The sequence below is a fragment of the Haliotis cracherodii genome, unplaced genomic scaffold (genome assembly GCF_022045235.1).
Source record: "Haliotis cracherodii isolate W230 unplaced genomic scaffold, xgHalCrac1.p SCAF_3, whole genome shotgun sequence".
NCBI lineage: Eukaryota > Metazoa > Mollusca > Gastropoda > Lepetellida > Haliotidae > Haliotis > Haliotis cracherodii.
The window spans coordinates 36,746,978-36,767,220 of record NW_027266286.1 but is presented as its reverse complement, the minus strand read 5'-3'; the positions used below and the strand labels follow the sequence as shown (position 1 = coordinate 36,767,220).

The following is a 20,243-nucleotide window of genomic DNA, read 5'->3' as shown; positions in this document are numbered from 1 at the left end:
TCTGCATTGAACCCTACACTACATTTCAAAAGTCACTTCCCTTGTATCGCGAAACTATTTCGCAATACGTTCGTGATAGTGCTGTGAAAGTGGCGTGATAATAGCGCGATAGCGCCGTGAAAGTGGGTAATAGTGCCGCAAAAGTGGCGCCATATTGGTACACTACATGTACACTTCAGAATTGCTGTCGTGTGTTACTTCCCCATGTATATCGGATGTTCCTCTTGTTATATTTAGAGAGGTGTAGGTGGTTACGTCCACTAACAGTACAAAGCTTTACATGGACATGTTCTTAAAAAGTGTAATTTTTTCGCAAGGATGGAACACCTACTCTATATTAAACAATAAGAAACTAATAGACAAATGTTTATATTTGCTAATGTGTGTAACTCATTTGTATCAGTTATCAACAGTCTTCGGAATGGGGAGTCGTGTATGAGAACACAATTCCCAATGGTGCCTGAATACACTGATTGTGTTTTTCTTCTAGATTCACTCCGATTTTGGTCCTCGGTTCATCCGATTCATACACACTAAGGACTTGCGTTCGTCCATAAATGCCCGAAATGCTGAGTGTTAACAGCGGCCATCACAGTCCCTGTTTCATTTAGTATTCAAGATTAAGTATTATCCTTTTAACACAAAATACTTGGGACCGTATGATATAACACATAACAATGGACGCCAGTTTACAAGAATTGGAATTTACATGGGAATATAGTCCTTTGTTTCACAAAGGCCTATACTAAAGCAGATCGTGAAGCGAGGGTTGCTAACACTGGATCTAAAGGATTCGCCACTTATGTGTTATGGCTACACATATATAGTATCATAACTGCAGTGAGTTTGTGATAATTTTGATCGGAAAATATAATCTTAATGATTGTACCTGGTATAATATTCTGACATATGTTGCCATAGTTTCTGTTTGATGTTTTAGGATATGGGTATGTATATGATGCGCAGTGTAGCAATCACACGTTTTTATTTTTATTCCATGTGAATGGAAAAGAATTCCAGTTATCAGGGATGAAATATATCAATGTAGTTTCTGCTATTAGGATAAGGAAATAAAAATAACAACTTTAACAGACGGACAAACATTATATTTTCGTATATCATGCTCAAAATAAGAGATATACATAAAAAATAGTATAGCGACACGCATGTGCCAATACAAAACTAATGGATCAAAAATACTTTAATATACAAAAAGGTCAGTTTTCCTGTACACATTAGCCACTGGGTGTCGACCAATAAGCGACAATGACGTTTTACAGCTGTTAATGAAAGTTCATTTTCTTATGGACTGTGCTCACTACCAGGCGTTGTTTTAAAACGATTATGGTTGATGTTTACACACGATTCCGCCAAAAGACACTATTACATGAAGTGACAAATAAAACTGATTTAAAAGGATTCATTTGAACATGGGAATACTGGGAATAACTGACATACTTAAATACATTTGTATTGACATGTTACTTGAGAGCATTGATGTTTTTGCATTTAAGAGTAACTTTATATATTTAGCATGGAAAAAAGCATATGCAAACTCCCGCCCTCCTTTACAGTGGCCGCCCGGTATATTCAAAGGCTATTGCATATTTAGAAATGGACATTGAAAACCAACGTGACATTACTAACTGCACAATATTGAAAGTTGTTTTCGACTAGACAGAGTTGAACTTAAAGTTGTGAATTATTAACAGCAGATCCATGGGATAAGTAACATTATATTTCATTAATATCATTGGTGGAAGTTCAATTCTTTTCATTCACCGACCCCACACGTATCGGTTTACTTGATTGATAGCGTATACACATTCTTGTTTTTCCTTTGCTTTGTCCTTGGGTGGGAAGGTACTGAATATGACATCAAATATCATGGCCATCTTTGCGATGTGAAATGGCTGGACAGTGATGTTCTGGCCTGACTTTATCATCCTGTAAACATTTCTTTTATACGTTTCTCGCAGGGTGAAAACTGTTCTATAAAGTTCTTTTGCGAGCTGCTTACAGGTCTGTCCACCTCGCTGCCTTGCTTCTTCTTTTGCTTTCTGTGATGATGTTGGAGTGCGTTGATGTTAAGGACGTGGCGGATGGCAATACAGTGAATGTCGTTGAGAGGGGAGATGATGACAGTTGTGGTGACGGCAATGCATTGTTTAACGGAGACAGGGCAGGTAATGGAAGGACTGATATTGGTGAAGGTGGCGTGCTGTCAGAAACCATCGACTCTACCAATAGTCGCAATTCCTGGATTTCCTTTTTGAGGCTGGCGACTTCAAACTTCAGTGTGACGATATCTGCGTCACTGGAATGGTCAGACAGTCCTGTTGTTGAGGTAGATACATGGCGTGGTGATGGTGATGTGCATAGGGTCGTTTCAGGCAAATGTAAAGAAGATTTTGTTAGGTCATGCAACATACATGCACAGGCCACACAGGTTATAACTTAGCTACCAACTTGCTCATACTGTCTAAGAAGTCTGGTTGATAAGACAAGATAAATTCTTTACTAAAATAATTAGTCATGACAGTAATGAGAAAGGAAACCTAACTTCACCTCATTCGCAGGATTTGTCCTTTTCTTGGTTTGCTCTTGCTCTTGCTGCATATCCTATGAAAGACAAAATTAATATATATTATGAAATGTTTTAGGACCAATCTCACTCAAATCAGATCTTAGTTTTCGCTACCGCTAAACAAAGATCTGAGGACATCCCATTACGGGTCACATCAGAACGACCTATGATCCAACCAATCAGAGCATCGCTTACCAGATCAATGAAAGTGACAGTCGGAATGTGTTTTCAAATCATGCAACCATGATATATTTAACACAGGGTATTCCAAACGACAGTTACGGGCTTTATGATTATATCCATACAATCTAGGCCATCTATAGATAAGCCATTCCAGAATGTTCTTCTTATCAGTTTTAAAATTCTTAATCGAGAATACGTCAAAATATGTTTCGAAGTGTAGTTGCCAGTTTGAAACTAGTGTCGTAAAGCTTGAGAAAGCAACCTTCTTATTGGCCAATGTCGATTTCTTGTCAGTCATTTCATTGGTCAGTCAAAATTTGCGAAAGGTCGTTCTGACGTGACCTGTAATGGGATGTCCTCAGATCTTCGTTTAGCGATAGTGAGAACTAAGATCTGATTTTAATGAGATTGGTTTTAGGACATCACTTGCAGAGAAACGAAGAAAGTAAAAATTCATATATAACAGTTACCAAGTATAATCCACACAACCATGCAGTAATGTATACGCTACAAACCTCTCGTTCCTCTTTCTTATACTGGTCGTGCGAGTAACTTGAAATTATAAAGATTCGTAATAAAATGCAACGCTTATCATTAGTGAAAAAACATTGTATGGTAAGTTCGTTTATAAGTTATTGCCATTTTTTCATAGCTGTATAGAATTCACTGTAAGTTATCATTTGTTTCTTTGTTTCATGGGTCCAGTCTGTTCAGGTGTAAACACATGTTGACATCAATTTATGACATATATACAGACCGCTTTCTGATGTAATTACAGACTTGCATATGAAGCTAGATAGTATTGATATTATTGTCAAAGTAAGTCAAATGGATAAAGTAGTATAGGTAATGGGGGTTCTGGCTCACTTCCACTGGAGCGGGATTCATATACCTATACTGCTACTACAGGTAGCATTTTTTATGTGTAAATGACTATGCGATTCAACGATAGTCATGAGATTAAGTTGAATTGGCTCTAGCTCACCACCACCTGGGTCCAATCATTGCTTTAGATGAGTTTAAATGGTAATAAAAATATTCTTCATTATTTTTATCTATAAAGTGATATTCAACATTTTTATTAAGTTCTTCGTTCATTTTACTAGGAGACCAGACTATATAACTACACTCTTTTTGTAAATTGATAAGAAACAATTGATTACCGTATTTGGTTGGTTTGACATCACTGATATAATAAAAACCTTGTGGTAATTCTCTCCGTTTAATAGTTTTTTCCATTATTATATATTTATGTAAGCATTTGTCTAAATGTAATCACACGATAGTAAGCAATTCATTTTTAATCTCCAACCAGTTCTTTGGTTTTGGCACGGAATAATTGACGCGCTTGTTGCCTCCCTTGTTCTATGAACTTTTTTTTCTCGTCTTCGCTAATACCATTGGTCTTATGAGATTTTGATCGAATCTCCTGCTTCATTTCATTGTATTTGGTGAGTTCCGACAACACTAAACGAAACTCCTCCTCGGATATCTTACAATCGGCCACTGCTGTCGAAATATGATCCTCAATGCTGTTCAACTTTGCTTCGGCGAGTATCCGAATACTATCGTGTTTTAATGCTTTCTTTTGCAACCTACGAGAAATGAATTTTATCCATGCCGAGCACGATAGGCGCGGCGATTATAGTTGATAGTAAACCGACACCGGCTACACCGAGTCCCATGCCAGCTACTACAAGAGCGGTGTCAACTCCGTCCAGAGCATTCACGGCTCTGCGATACTTTTTATACAATCCAAGTCTCAACTCCCTATCCTTTTCTATTCGATGTTTTATGTCGCTTATTTGATGTAATCGAAATCCATCAACAGTTTCCTTCATTTCATCGAGCGCTGGATATAAACTCATAGTGTATATTACGAATATATAATAGTCTTTAATTGGTCTTGCTTAAATGTTTTGAGAGTATACATCAACCTTATCAAATGTATATTATACGGCAAGAATATCTTAGAAAGAGAAATACTACCACTTTTAATAATTTGAACCCCCTCGAGGGATGTAACGGGTGATGCACCGACATGAATAATACTGCAACGTTGACGCTCGTGTTTCTTGAGCCATTTAATCGATAGACCTGGTAATATTTCGAAGGCATCTACCGGTGCATCTCCGAACAAGACTTCAATAATAAGCGTAGAAATATTAGGTATTGCACTCGAGTTAACTTTAATATTATCGAATTCTGTAACCAAATTTAAACTAACATTTTGGATTGCCGGACGACTATATAACATATGACCTGGTTTTTCTGGCAGGGGAGTGACTAACACACTTTTTCGTTTTGACGGGATATAGACCGCGAGTACGATGCCACTATTTATTATCTTAGTTAAATTATGTCCCTTACCCATCATGGCATAAGGTGGGGTAATGACGATATTCAGTAGCCACTTGATGTTTGCCTCGACCATAGTCCATTTATTCTCACTGTTGTAAATAATATTGTACGGAGTGGTTTTAAGGAGTCTACTAACGTCGACATCGCTTAAATCTTCTAGATTACCCGCGAATGTGACTTCTTTCCGCTTGTATACATTATCGTGTAAGTGTAAAGCGTATAACTTACCATTGGTACCGGGTTTATCGAATCCTTCCGTGTCTCCGAGATCGGAAAGCGCAATTGTATTACATTGTCTTATCGTTCCAGGGCCTGATGCATCAACCATTATTTATAATATGGAGTGTTACACTTAAGTATCCTAAATGTACAGGTTGGTGTTTTACATCTAATACAGAAATTTTGAGGTCTGAAATAATACCCTGCTTCAATTTTTTATATTGTAATGATGAGAAAGATTCCGTTCTGCCACTATTGTATTTTTCATTTTTCACTGGAACACTTCTGAGCAAAGTTGAAGGACTTTCTTGTTGAATATTATCCGTTGTACTGATTTGATCAAGATGGATGCACAGCTCTTTATAGGGAACTAAATCGGGTAATGTATTTCCCTCATTTGATGAATCGACTATTATAGTATAATTGGTTGCAAATCCAATTGTAATTCTTAAGTTCCTGTAAGGAATTACACCCATTCATCCAGGGGATAATTTCAGTCTCCCAGTCGCCTCATTTTGTGTTAGACTAGCTCCATAAGGCTTAAAAAATTCATCATTGAGTGAGCATACGCTGTAATACCCATCAGGTATAGTAATAATTCTATCTCTTTCATGTGTTAATATTATCTCATTATTTCCTCTCGCAGCACTTATATTGGTCCACCGTGGGTGATACGTTACATCGCATAGAGCTACTTCGAGTTGTCCATCCGAGTTATCGATAGTACGAAGCAGTTCAATAGACTGACTATTTGTTATTCCCAGGAGTGTAACATACATATTAAATATACAATGATACTATATCATAACTTAAATATGAAATCGAGATACATTACTAATCAATCGATTATAGTAACTGCCTCTGGTGCTGAATTTTTAGTTAAATTCCCCGATATCTTTGAAAAATACAGAGTCACGGCAACTAGCGATAAAATGGTTCACGATTGGTTTCACAATCCGATGCAATTTTGGCAGAATCAGTTAAACTTTGCCATATGGTGTGCCACAACGGGATGTGGCGTATCTCTTTACGCTCCAGGATTTGAACTGAATAAGTCTGTTATGTCATTTCACGTGTACTATCAGATTAGACGTATACTTAAAGAAATTAGTGCTCCATTACCGCAGGATCGAGTGTGGAATTCCACAAATAATAATTATGATAGATCCGCATTTGAGCGTATTTGTCAGGAATTTAATGTTTCTACGAGTAAAGATTGGCGTATTAAAGGAGCAAACCATGGTCTAGGTGTTCCTTACACAGAGGAAAATAAATCCGTCAAAGAAGAAAGCGATTATGTATATAGAGAACTTCATAAACCTGGTCTTAATTTTTATAAGTTGCGGCAGGCCAGCAAACTTTACTCAAGAATGTATGATTATCGGTATAAAGTCGGTCATTGGTATCATGGCTGGGAACTTTATAGTAACGATTGGAGAGGGGATATTATGAGTTTTAAGAGTGGTTTAATTTATATTGTTAAAAAATTTATACAAATGAACGATACCGCAGAATTTCTTAATGATAAAACAGGAAATAATTTTACTAACCCAGGATTTGTAAGAGTTAATGAATCGATAAGAACTTATGTATGGGCAATTCTCGGAGCACAATCGCAAACACGAACGTCCATTATCGGTTCTGGGACGGCGCTCGATGCGCAAAAACAGTTTGTCGCAAACGTGGAGGACGCCATTAATTCACCAGTTGACATACCATCGTCTATAAAGCGTTTTCAAGATGCATTACAGTACGCTCAATCCAAAGTGGACTTCGTTTATGCACCGGGACTATACATGTCTCCGAGTAATATGGAACTTAAGATCGGTCAAGTGATCGGTTATAATAATAAAATTGTTATCGCTACCGATCAACAAAAACCAGGTATAAATTCAGATATGAACGTCGAATTAATAACGCAAACGATCACGGGTGAAAAGGGAATAGTCAAGCCACAAACACCAACTATCGCGCAACCATCTACTGATTCACAAGTGTCACCGCATATTGCGGCTAAAAATCAACAACATATAGATGAAAAAAACAGCGCTTGTAGTGGGTGGAGTCTCGGTTGGCTTACTCATGATTTGGTTAAATAGTCTTTAGCGAATACGTACAACAGCCCCGCAATTGCTACGATCAACCCCCACAAGTTTTGACTAAGCCAAGTGGTGGTCTTAGCTAATAAATTCAATAGCCAGGAAACAACACTCCCTATTATACCGGGAAGTGCGGCCGCGGCTTTCTCAGCGGGCTTTCCCAGTGCTGAACCTAATGCTTTTAAATGCTTTTTTATCCACTCTCTTATACCGTTTTTATCGTTAGGCGGTGATCCGCCTCCACCTGTGCCACCACCTGTTAATGAGAGAGTCAAAGTCGATATAATAAATCCCAACGCGGTTAAAATACTAGCAATTGTTATTCCCTGTTCTCTGAACAATGTTTTAATTTTATCGGCCAGTGTAGTATCATCGTTGAGGACTTGATCGATAGTTTCTCGAATTCGACTGATTTGCGAACGAAGTGCCTTTCTATTACTGGAAGCCACTTCGAGGCGGGCCAATCTTTCCTCTTCTAGGTTACGCAATCTTTCCGCTACGCGGCGTCTACTGAATTCATCGCCCGCCTGTTCGAGTTTTGTTTTCTCTTGAGCTATATGTTTGTCGATTTCGGATAGCTTGGCTATATTATTGATGAGTTCTCCCCGCATAGTTTGCATTGCCTTGTCAAGACCTCGTAATTCCCTAATACTGAACTCCGAATGTGGTACCTGTAACGTTGAATTATCGTAGTAGGTATCTAAGATTTCTCCGAGTCCGTCCGAGGCCACCATCGAGGCTGCTTCCAAATCATCTGTATTAACGAGTTCTTTCCTCATAGTCTGAAGAGCCTTAGTAGTCTTCGCGGAAAGTCGTCGGTAGTCTACAAAACCTAATTCATCACGAACAAAGCCGATGCCTTTTTTAGCGGCTATCGTAGACAAGGCTAGGGGCTTACGAGTACGAGAATGCATAAGATCAATATCCGGAGCGCCACGCAGTCGCAATATTCCTTTACTATCTAGCATAAACTTTGAATAGTCACGACCTATTGGAGTAACATAATTTTTATCATCTTTTAATGTATCGTAATAATCATCAACGGCTGATTGTAAAAGTTCATCATTTACGGTTGGGATCATAAAGCTGGTTTCATCAGTACCCTCTTCGATGGTACTAGTATCAGTTATGTTATCTAGATCAAAGTCATTATGTTCAAAATCAGTCATTTTTATATTAAACATAGGGTACATGTTTTCAATATAACAATGTCTTCGCAATACGGACGCAAGTTAAACCCACAACGAGATCCATTAGGGGTCAAGGCAATTCGTCAGTCTGTTACTATAACTAATAACCCTAGTACCATCGATCAGAATCAAACGCTTCTGGTTCGCTTTCCTAATCTGGGCGCACACGATGTGTTAGTTCCGGGAACTGTCCGACTAGCATTTACGATTGTTTTGAATTCTACCGACGTTAACAGGGAGCCCGTTCAGAACTTAGGTCGTGCTATCGTTAAGAAAATCGCTATTAAAATTAGCGGTAATGAGGTTTTGAGTATCGACGATAGCGATGTATACTATTGTTACATGGATCTCTGGAGAACGGATAAAGAGCGGGAAAACTTACAGTACCAAGGTATTTGTAATAAGAACACATTGAGACTGCGCGTAGATGCTTCTAGTGGTGATGGTACTGTCGTAAAAGATCAGGCCGTTGCCGACGCATTAGGTAACCGATTCTATATTCCCCTAGACTTTGAATTACTAGATTCCCACATGCCCTTTTATCAAGCATCCCTAGGAGATAGGTTAGAATACGAACTCACTTTTAACGACTACGGTAGAGTAATCAGATCCGCTGAAGAAGCTAGCTATTCCATTGACAATATCTCTTTGGATTACGATATGATAACGGATCCCGAATTAGCAAGACAAATTCGTAACCAGTATTCGGGAAGTTTAGCCATTTTGTATGATCGCGTGCTGCGACACCGAAAGATCACGAGGGACAAAAAAGATATGTTGTGGAATATCAATCTAAACGTCCCCACGAGGTCTTTGAAGGGTATTTTAATGTTGTTCGAGGACCCCTCCGATGCGTTTAAAAGAAATACCGAGAAGTTCTACAACCCCAAGATTACGAAAGTAGAATTGACTATCGAGGGCGTTCCTAATCAACTATATAGCCAAGGAATGCTATCGTATCACCAGTGGGATGAGATTAAAAAACTTCCTTCTATAAAACATTCTCCGGAAGTTAACGCGGTCGTGAAAGATCTGTCTCTCGGGAGTGTATCGATGGGTGAATACCTCACCTCGAAGTACGCGCTATGGCTCGACATGCGAACAACGGACGATGACCAATTACACGGCAGTGGGAGGAGAATAGAAAATGCTAGCGAGGGTGTCACCATACAGATAATGAAGCTCTTCGAATCAGCTGGTAAATTAAGCATATATTTGTACGTGATTATGGATGCGCAACTTAATATACAGAATGGGAGATTCGTGCAAGCAATCTATTGATAATCTTTTACCTAAAGATCCGCACTGCGCTATCATATGCGGGCAAACGGGCTGCGGAAAAACAGACTTTATTCTAGATATTTTAGAAAGTCATTATCGGGACGTTTTCGATCATATTATTATTCTGTGCCCGACTATAAGCGTAAATAAAACATACTTATCGAGAGATTGGGTAATGAATGACGACGGAATACACAGAGTCGATCCGGGCGATCGTTTACAAGACTGTCTCCGAGTATGTCACGAAAAATACAAAGGAGAATCAACCCTTTTCGTAATAGACGACTGCAGCGCGAGTAAAGAATTAACAAAAAAGAAAGATATGCTTTCGTATTTAGCATTCTCTGGACGGCATACTCAACATAGCGTTTGGGTACTTACTCAAAAATACAACTCTGTCCTGAAAGATCTCAGAGAGCAGACCAAATGGGTAGCGCTGTTTCATTGCAAAGACCGAGATTCATTCGAGGAATGTTTACGCGAAAATGATGTCATTTATACCAAGAATGAACGTGACAAAGTCAGAAAAGTGTTAGCAGCAACGAAGCACTGTAAACTCTTATTAAAAACCTATCAACCAGCTGCTTATGCAATTGCTTAGCAAAATTATAGCAAAAATGTAGCAAATTATAGCAAAATGTAGCAAAAATGTAGCAAATTGAACATTAGCGGTTAATATTACATAAAATGTAGCAAATTGAACATTAGCGGTTAATATTACATAAAATGGTTCGAAATCATCATTCTTTCGCAACAGTTCATTATTACGGGATGTATTGGATACGTCATATTATATTATGTTAGACTTAAATATCTCCTTAGGTATTACATTATGGAATGCGACGAACTCATCGAACAAATGCTCAAAGAATCTGATCAACATACAGAAGAACATGCAGATAAACATAGAGAAAGACTCGCGGCTTTGGTAGCCGGTGGAAAATGTTCCCAATATTTGGGAGAAAATTATACCATCGAAAAAATTGATAACATGACCGACGAAGAGATTAAAAAACTGTACGCGCGTTACGAGTCTAGACTGGGAGCTACCATGACTAAAACTATAGGGTCGTCTATATTACAACTATACACAGTCGTAGCTAGTACGTTTCTCCCCATCCCGGCAGAACATCGCATGTATTTATGCGAATCTCTAGAGAAAGACCCATTCATCGAACACGCTATAAGCTCAGTGAGCTGTGAGTTTTATCATAGATTCGGAATGTTCTTAGCTCCACTCACCACAGCTTTAATAACGGCTAGGTATTGTCAATTTAAACATACGTGCCCACTTAATAATAATGGAGACACAACAGGTGACACCACAACAGATTGCGCAACCACAACAGATTGCGGAAACGGAACCACATGTGAATGAGGATGCACCACAAGTGAATGAGGAACCACCAGTGAATGAGAAAATACTAAAACCCAGAGTTACTAAGAACCCCCCAAAAATAGCCGCAGGAAGAAAGGGAGGGCTCGCGCGCAAAGCAAAATTAATAAATAATTCAAATCCGATTAAAACATGGGCACTAGTAGGACTTGCTGGTATAGCGGCTGTATGGTTCTTTTATAAGACCGGAGAAGAGAAAACGTCACCCCCGCCGCAACAACAAGTTCAATTAGAGGTTAGTCCTCATATAATGCTATAAGAAGCATGACTACTCCAGTTACAGACGGTAAAATGTTGGTAAACGCGACGTATCATTCAGCGGTGGTCACCGGCTTGGCCATTGGCTATGCCCGTATGGCTAAAATGATTACTAAAGCCACACCTCCCAAGCTAGATTTTAATGGATTTGATATAGGTATGATGATTCTGGATATTGGATTAGCAATGGCAACGAAGGATATGCTCATCAAACAAGGACTTATCCCGGAAGACATAATGAAGTAATTAAACATTTGAATATTTTATATTATTGAACATTTGAATATTTTATATGGCATCAATTGCGATGATGGTCGGTGGAGCTGTTGTTAATGCTCTAGCTTTTTCGGGGAGTAATCTTTTATTTTCCAGTATGAGGGAATCAAACGCTAAAGAAGTTGAAGAGGAGCGTAAACGACATAATAAAGCATTAGAACAATACCAAGCAGCTCAGTTACAATATACGCAGCAGAGAATGAAGAGATTAGACTTTATTCATGAAAAACTGATTAAGGAAGGACATTCAATTCAAACGTTTAAGGATGTTGAATCTGCCATGCATGAATACTACCTCGTTTATGGGAAAAAACTCGACCCAATACCTAGACCAACAATGAGTCAGTTTTATACACCGTCAGAGGCTCAGAAAGACAGAGAGGTCGCATTTGTTATCATGGGGTTATCTGCTGTATTGATTTTCAGCTATACAATAGTTTAGATGTGATTTGCATTTAGACAAATGATATGATAGATGTATATACCATGAATAACTGCAAGTTTACACTTATGGGGAAGACGACTCTATGTAACCGCCGCTGTGTTGATGTTTACTGCGGTATACACAATTATTACATCAAGCGTGGACACATAAACTATAAGTGTTCTGAATGCGGGATAGGGGTCAAAGGTCGTTATTGTTTATGTAAGAAACACGGTGCTGATAGGGTCAGGAATCAGATTATTTATGCTAGGAAGAGAGATTACATCAATGAGAGGAATAGGTTGGGGAGGATACGTATTTAGATATATGAAAACAACCAATTAGACAAATGAATCATTTTGCATATACCATTCAACCACAATGGTTTTTGTCAGAGAGTTGAAGGCTATGGCAAAGCAACGTGGTCTGCGTGGATATTCTCGAATGAGAAAAGCTGAATTGATTACCTTACTCGGTTTGGAACCACCCCAGACTGTTAGAGAACTCAGAGTTCGAGCGAGAAACAGTGGGCTGAGAGGTTATTCTCGAATGAGAAGAGCTGAATTGATCGCTTTACTAGATAATAATCAACAAGACGAGGATGATATTCAACATAATGATGATGATAATCAACAACAACAAGAATTAATATTTGTACCCACATCCGCCGGCGTTGGTAAATATCTAAGAGGTTGGAAGATGGATATTAATTCCAACATGGATGTTAACGATATTAAGCCCATCATATCGAGTAAAATTAACGAGGAATTAGATGATTTACAAAGTATAAAATACCAGCTGACGATTAAAATGACATTGAGTAAAAGTAACGCAGACGATAGTACCGAATATACCGAACCATATTTCCGAAGCAATCAAGAAGTTATAACCGAATCCGATACTATAAACGCATCATTAGATACATCAATTCAGAGGATACAGGAAACTTTAGAACGCTGGACTAATAGAGGTTCGGGTTGGGATGTGGATAGAATCGATAGTTTATATTTAGATATAGCGAATTATATGCCCTTCAAAGGTGGATCTTATATAGATTTACCCCCGTATTATAAGAAGAAAAAAGCCATAATTAACGTAAAAAATAAATCCGATGATTGTTTAAGAATGATGATAAGATCTGCATTGTTCCCCGTAGACAATTGGACAGACCGCTATCAGGATCGATATGCCTAAAGAGGGAAAAAATATATTAAAATTTGAACACTATTGTAATCAAATGCCAGTACCGTACGTAATTTACGCCGACTTCGAAGCGCTTATCAAGCCCATACAAAATACCGAACGCAATAATCAAGAGAGTAGTTTTACGTACAAAACTCAAGAACATATTCCTTGTGGGTTTGGATATATAGTTGTAAGGTATGATGGGAAAACAAACACTCCCATGATTTACAGAGGTCCCGATGCAGCGGGAAAGTTCCTAGAATATCTACAAAATGAAGAGAGAATAATCAGGGAAAAATTATCGTGTAAGAAACCCATGCGTATGACGATAGATGATTGGAGGGCCCACAAGAAGTCAACGACTTGTCACGTTTGTAATAAACCCCTGGATGGGGATTCCGTAAGAGATCATTGTCACGTCACGGGTAATTATCGGGGAGCCGCTCATAACGAGTGTAACTTGAAACTAAAAATGAATTCTCAAACAATACCCATCCCCGTTGTGTTTCATAATCTTAGAGGATATGATTCACATCTCATTATGCAAGCTATCTCAAAGACCGACGGCGGTTTAACGTGCATTCCTAATAATATGGAAAAATACATATCGTTCTCGTTGACTAAAACTATACATTATAGGGACAAGGATGGGAAATCTAGAATAAAGCAAAGTAATGGGCTTAGATTCATAGACTCCGTACAGTTTCTGTTATCTTCCCTGGACAATTTAGCTAAAGCGAACAATCCAGATGACTTCGTGATAACAAATCAATATACCGATAAGATAACTCGTCATTTGTTGCTGAGAAAAGGTGTATATCCTTACGAATATATGGATGATTGGTCTAGATTCGAAGAAACTGAATTACCACCCCTTGAATCATTCTATAGTAACTTAACGGAGTCTAGAATAACAGATGCCGATTATGAACACGCTCTGACGGTCTGGGATAAATTAGGTTGTAAGAATTTAGGTGATTATCACGATCTGTACTTAAAAACCGATGTACTGTTACTCGCCGATATATTCGAGATATTTAGAAAGACGTGTTTAAAACAATACGGCTTGGACCCGGCATGGTACTATTCCAGTCCTGGACTATCGTGGGATGCATTGTTGAAGAAGACCGGCGTAGAACTAAAACTACTCACAGATTACGATATGCACTTGTTTATTGAGAAAGGATTAAGAGGTGGTATATCGATGGCAGCGAAAAGGTATTCTAAGGCTAATAATAAATTAGTGGAAGGATACGATCCGAGTAAACCCGACACGCACATATTATATCTCGACGCTAACAATTTGTACGGATGGGCTATGAGTCAACCTTTACCCACGGGTGGTTTTGAATGGGTCAATGCGAATGATATCAATAATAATGATGAGAATAAAGGGTACATACTAGAAGTTGACTTGGAATATCCAAGTTCCTTACATAAAGACCATAACAGTTATCCGCTAGCTCCCGAAAGATTAATGGTTAATAAAGACTGGATGTCGGAATATCAACGTTCATTGATGGGTAATAATAGGTTAGCTAACGTAGAAAAACTCGTACCAAATTTGATGGATAAGACAAAATATATAGTTCACTACAGAAATCTCCAGTTATATCTATCGTTAGGTATGAAACTTAAGAAAATACACAGAGTTCTAAAGTTCGATCAAAGCCGTTGGATGGAGCCCTATATAAGGTTGAACACAGATTTAAGAAAGATAGCCACCAGCGATTTCGAAAAGAATCTATATAAGCTCATGAATAACTCGGTATTCGGTAAAACTATGGAGAATCTAAGGAAGCGTGTTGATGTTAAATTAGTCAGATCTAATGAGGAAGAAAGACTCAGGAAACTCATAGCCAGTCCGGCTTTTAACAGAAGGAAGATATTCGATAACGACTTAGCCGCGTTGCATATGCAGAAAAGTAATATAAAATTCAACAGACCGGTGTACGTCGGTATGAGTATTCTCGACTTGTCAAAACACTTAATGTATGACTTTTATTACAACGAACTTAAGAAGCAATACGGCGATAGATGTGAGGTGTTATATACCGACACAGATTCTTTATTGATGGAAATACAAACCGAGGATGTGTATAAAGATATGGCAGAAAAAATAGATATGTACGACACGAGCGATTACCCAAAAGATAATCCACTGCACAGCGTAGTAAATAAAAAGGTATTAGGTAAGATGAAGGATGAATGTGCTGGGACTCCTATAGCGGAGTATGTGGGATTAAGACCTAAGATGTATTCTATAAAAAAGTCCGATAATGGAGAGATAAGAAAAGCCAAGGGCGTTAAGAAGTATGTGGTAAAAAAGCATATCAAACATGAACAGTATAAAGAATCATTATTCAATGGTAGAACGTTCAAACACGAGATGAACTCTTTAAGAAGTTACGATCATAGGATATATGGATTAAGAATGAACAAGACATCATTATCCCCCTTAGATACAAAGAGATGGATTGATAATGATGGTGTAACTACCTATGCTTATGGTTATGGTGGTAATACCGTACCGTGGGGAACTATGAACAACTCTTCTCGTACAAATGCCCTACCCGGTCCATCTTGAAGATAATAAAGAATAGGCTCTCCTACTTTCGTAACCAATCGACTAATGTTATACGTCTTAAGGGACCATATGGGATCGGTTGCGCGACGTAGGCCTCCTTCGAGTTCACCGGGCTGGTATAGATATCTTACCCTTACTCTATCCGGAAGTTTTTGTTCTTTGCCTCTCCTCGGTGCTGAAGATTCGGAAGTCACGGATTTCATTTTAATCGCATCGGATGGTTTCTTCCCTATTAATCTTGTCACTTCATTATTCAGCGCTGATACAACGGCTGATAATCGTGTCACCCATTCGGTTGATCTCAATCGCTCGGATTTCATTTCGATCCCATACTGATAGCCAAACAAACGTTCCGCTAGAGTCCGGTTAAATCTTTCAACAATGGCTTGACTGCGGTGGGCCTCTCTTTCACCACGGACGATTTTGACGTCGTGCTTTGTTAACAGTTTAGTTACCGATCCCATAAACTCTCGACCGGGATCTACTTGAAATAGCTTAGGCCATTTTAGCGGTCCGCGTTTATATATGCGACTCAGTGCATTAGCTACCTCTGTTGATTCTTTCGAGGTTAATGGCTCAGCCTCTTTGTATCGACTAGCCACATCCACTACTGTTAAAGCGTATTTATACGTTTTGCGTTTTACCTTATCGTGAGGAAGAAACAAGAGGTCAGCCTGATGAACTTCATTCGTTGTAGAAATATCAAACTTCTTCCTCGGTATATAACGCGGTGCCGGTAAATATATTTGCCACAACGCTTGTTTCTTTAACCAATCCTTGGCCACATCTTTAGATACCTTAGCCGCGGTGGCTAATTTTTTTATTGCTCCTACACCTTTCCAATATCCTCGTGGGCTATAGTAAATTTTATTCATTATTAATTAATATTGATGTTTCGTTTAATACAAATCATGACTATCGTTGAATCGCATAGTCATTTACACATAAAATATTCCCCTGTAGTAGCAGTATAGGTATATGAATCCTGCTCCAGTGGAAGTGGTCCAGAACCATCATTACCTATAAAAATTTATATCATTGGCTCCAGGTGGTGGTGAGCTAGAGTCAATTTAACTTAATCTCATGACTATCGTTGAATCGCATAGTCATTTACACATAAAAAATTCCCCCTGTAGTAGCAGTATAGGTATATGAATCCTGCTCCAGTGGAAGTGAGCCAGAACCCCCATTACCTATACTACTGATAATATGGACAGATAATGTCTGATCTATGCAATATGTATTGGCATGAAAATATTGTTGCTAAGTTGAATAATGCCAATGTATAAGATCTACTAGTATTCTATCAGAGCTTCATTGTACCTCCAGATTATTATCCCCCACCACGAAGTGGAAGGGGGATATAGGAATGGGTAACGTCTGTCCGTCCTTCCGTCTGTCCGTCACATTTCGTTTCCGGAGCAGATCTTGAAAACCGTACCATATTTCTTCACCAAACTGGGCACATAGATAGGTCTAGTGGTGAACTGGTGCCTTTTGATAGTTTTGGATTTTTCAAAAAATATTTTTTGAGTTTCCATGGCAACAACTTTGATTTAGACTGAAATGGTGGTAGTCCTCGTTTCCGGAGCAGATCTTGAAAACCGTACCATATTTCTTCACCAAACTTGGCACATAGATAGGTCTAGTGGTGAACTGGTACCTTTTGATAGTTTTAGATTTAAAAAAATATTTTTTTTGAGTTTCCATGGCAACGACTTTGATTTAGACTGAAAATGGCGGTAGTCCTCGTTTCTGGAGAAGATCTTGAAAACCGTACCATATTTCTTCACCAAACTTCGAACATAGATAGGTCTAGTGGTGAACTAATGCCTTTTGAAAGTTTGGGATTTTAAAAAAAATTATTTTTATGAGATTCCAGGGCAACGACTTTGATTTAGACTAAAAATGGCAGTAGTCCTCGTTTCTGGAGCAGATCTTGAAAACCGTACTATATTTCCTCACAAAACTTGGCACATAATGTCTTCTCACAGTATTGAATACATTTCCTTTCTTGTTGGTTAGTTCTGCATTGCTTGAGTGTATGTTCCTCCAAAAGTGTCATGGACACAGTTGTTGCATTCACTGACTAACTTCATGCAGAAACACAACTCATTACAAATACAGCAGTGTAACTGATCTTAAACCTACTCAACTGTATAAACACTATATATTCTTTTCAACCATACTCTGTACTTCACTTGCTTGATAACGGTGTCAGAACCTTCACCGAAACCATCGCTCCTAATTGTAATAAAGAAATTGTTCGTCCATATGTCTCATCCTTACTCATTACAAATTCAGTTACATATTGTATCATAAACTGCAGATTGAAAAACACCAATAACAACTTTTTTTAGTGCTGCAATTAGGCCATTTACATTGCACACAACGCGACATGTCATATTGGCGGGGGATGTGAGTATTTCATGCTTGTTTCATTTATAACATTTTTTCGTGAGTGACATATTTTCTTATTTAAAATGACATCCTCCATTTGGATCTCTAAATTAAACTACAAATGTATGTTTAACATGTACATTTTCACAGTTATTGCTGCTCATGAACCTGCTCATATTTATAACGATTGCCATGAAGCAAAGAAAAACTGTTGATTCATGTGGCGTAAAATACATTGATGTATAGTTGGTTGGGGATACATTTTAGAAAATACTGGATATGATTTGCTTACCTTTATCTAAACAATAGAGATGGAAATCCCAAACAAGAATCACCATGATTCAAATGAGTGATTCGCCCTGCATTTGTTGTTCTCCAACAGTCAATCGGCTCAAAACTCCTTGAGACAAAACATTGTTCTGGTCGTAGATTTCAAGGAGCAGCACAGCAAGTTTTTGTTCGACTGTAGGGCTAAACCGCCTGGGTCCAGGTAAACAGTTCCTGCTCTCTCGGTTCCCCCAGATAGTCACTGCACTGAATGTGTCATCGTCCAGCTGACTAAGGAATGAAGAAACTTCATCTTCCATGTTGCCTGTAATTGACATATCATATTATAGTGATCCATCCCATTGTCTGGTATGTCGCAAATGCCAAAATAATATTCTCTGAAGTATAAATAGTTTAGGGTTTTCACAAATCTACAGGTTTTTCGTGGTCATTACATAACATAACTGATCACCTGTAAGGCTTTCTTTTACACAACATTGATTTTATACACCCATAAAACACACCGCCAGACGTACTGTGGTACTGATGGCAAACCTTTGAAATACATGTAACATGATTCCTATTGTATTCTGTAGCACAGAATATTAGATTGTTAGCTACAGATCTGACATAATGTAGCATGTGCATGTTATATCTCTCATGTATTATATCGTCATAACAATCTGGGAATGTGAGCCATATCATCATAAGTACATACTGCATCGACTGTCGTGTTGATATTATGGCATTAAAAATGTATACAGTTAAATTATCCTATTTTTTACGGACTGGTTTTCGGTTTCCTGCAGCTATACCAAACGTTACCACTGTGTAATGTATGTATATTGTCTAATAAACATGCGAATAAACATTTATAAAACAGAAAAGTACCAAATCCAAGTGCTCCATTTCTTGGGGAAGTTGTCGAAATTGATGTTGTCTTTCCTCAAAACAAGGTCAACATCCACTACACACCCGGATCTCCACTTGCCGAATTTCTACGCAGTATTTAATTAATTTGAAGTTACTTTGAATTCGAGACCAGAGGAAATGCCTGAACATGTAATGTATCGATACCGGTTGTTTATAAATGTTCACTAAAGGAGGGAGGGCTACAATTGAAACATACTCATGTCGTTGTGTTTAGTTATGCGTGTGCGCCTGCACTAATGAAGTAAGTGAATGTTAAGAAGTTAAGAAGACAAGATCACATGTACCTGCATCATGCATCACAGAAAACAATGTAGGTATGGTTTGACACTGTTTCGTAACGTTTTTTTAAAACGGATAGGAAAAAACAAGCCAGTGCTGGCTTCTGTTGCTGCATCTCTGAAGATCTGAATAATAAGGTTATCATACTCATTGCCACATATTAGTTCTAAAATTAGCACCTTCACAACATGGGAGTGTTGGCTCATTGTTTATGTACCACACCATATATTAATGGAGTGTAGGACATTTCCTCCACACTGACAATTCCCTACTCGGACAATAGCCCGTACTGATATTTCCTCACATTGAATATATTAA

General features: G+C 38.3%; 1 protein-coding gene and 1 pseudogene across 1 annotated transcript in view; one reads left to right on the top strand and one right to left on the bottom strand.

The window, feature by feature from the left end:
• LOC139474145 (EF-hand calcium-binding domain-containing protein 6-like) overlaps nt 1-20,243 on the top strand; it is a 538,680-nt gene that overhangs the window by 129,866 nt on the left and 388,571 nt on the right. The window lies entirely within an intron of this gene.
• LOC139474002 (uncharacterized) lies at nt 1,674-19,033 on the bottom strand (annotated as a pseudogene).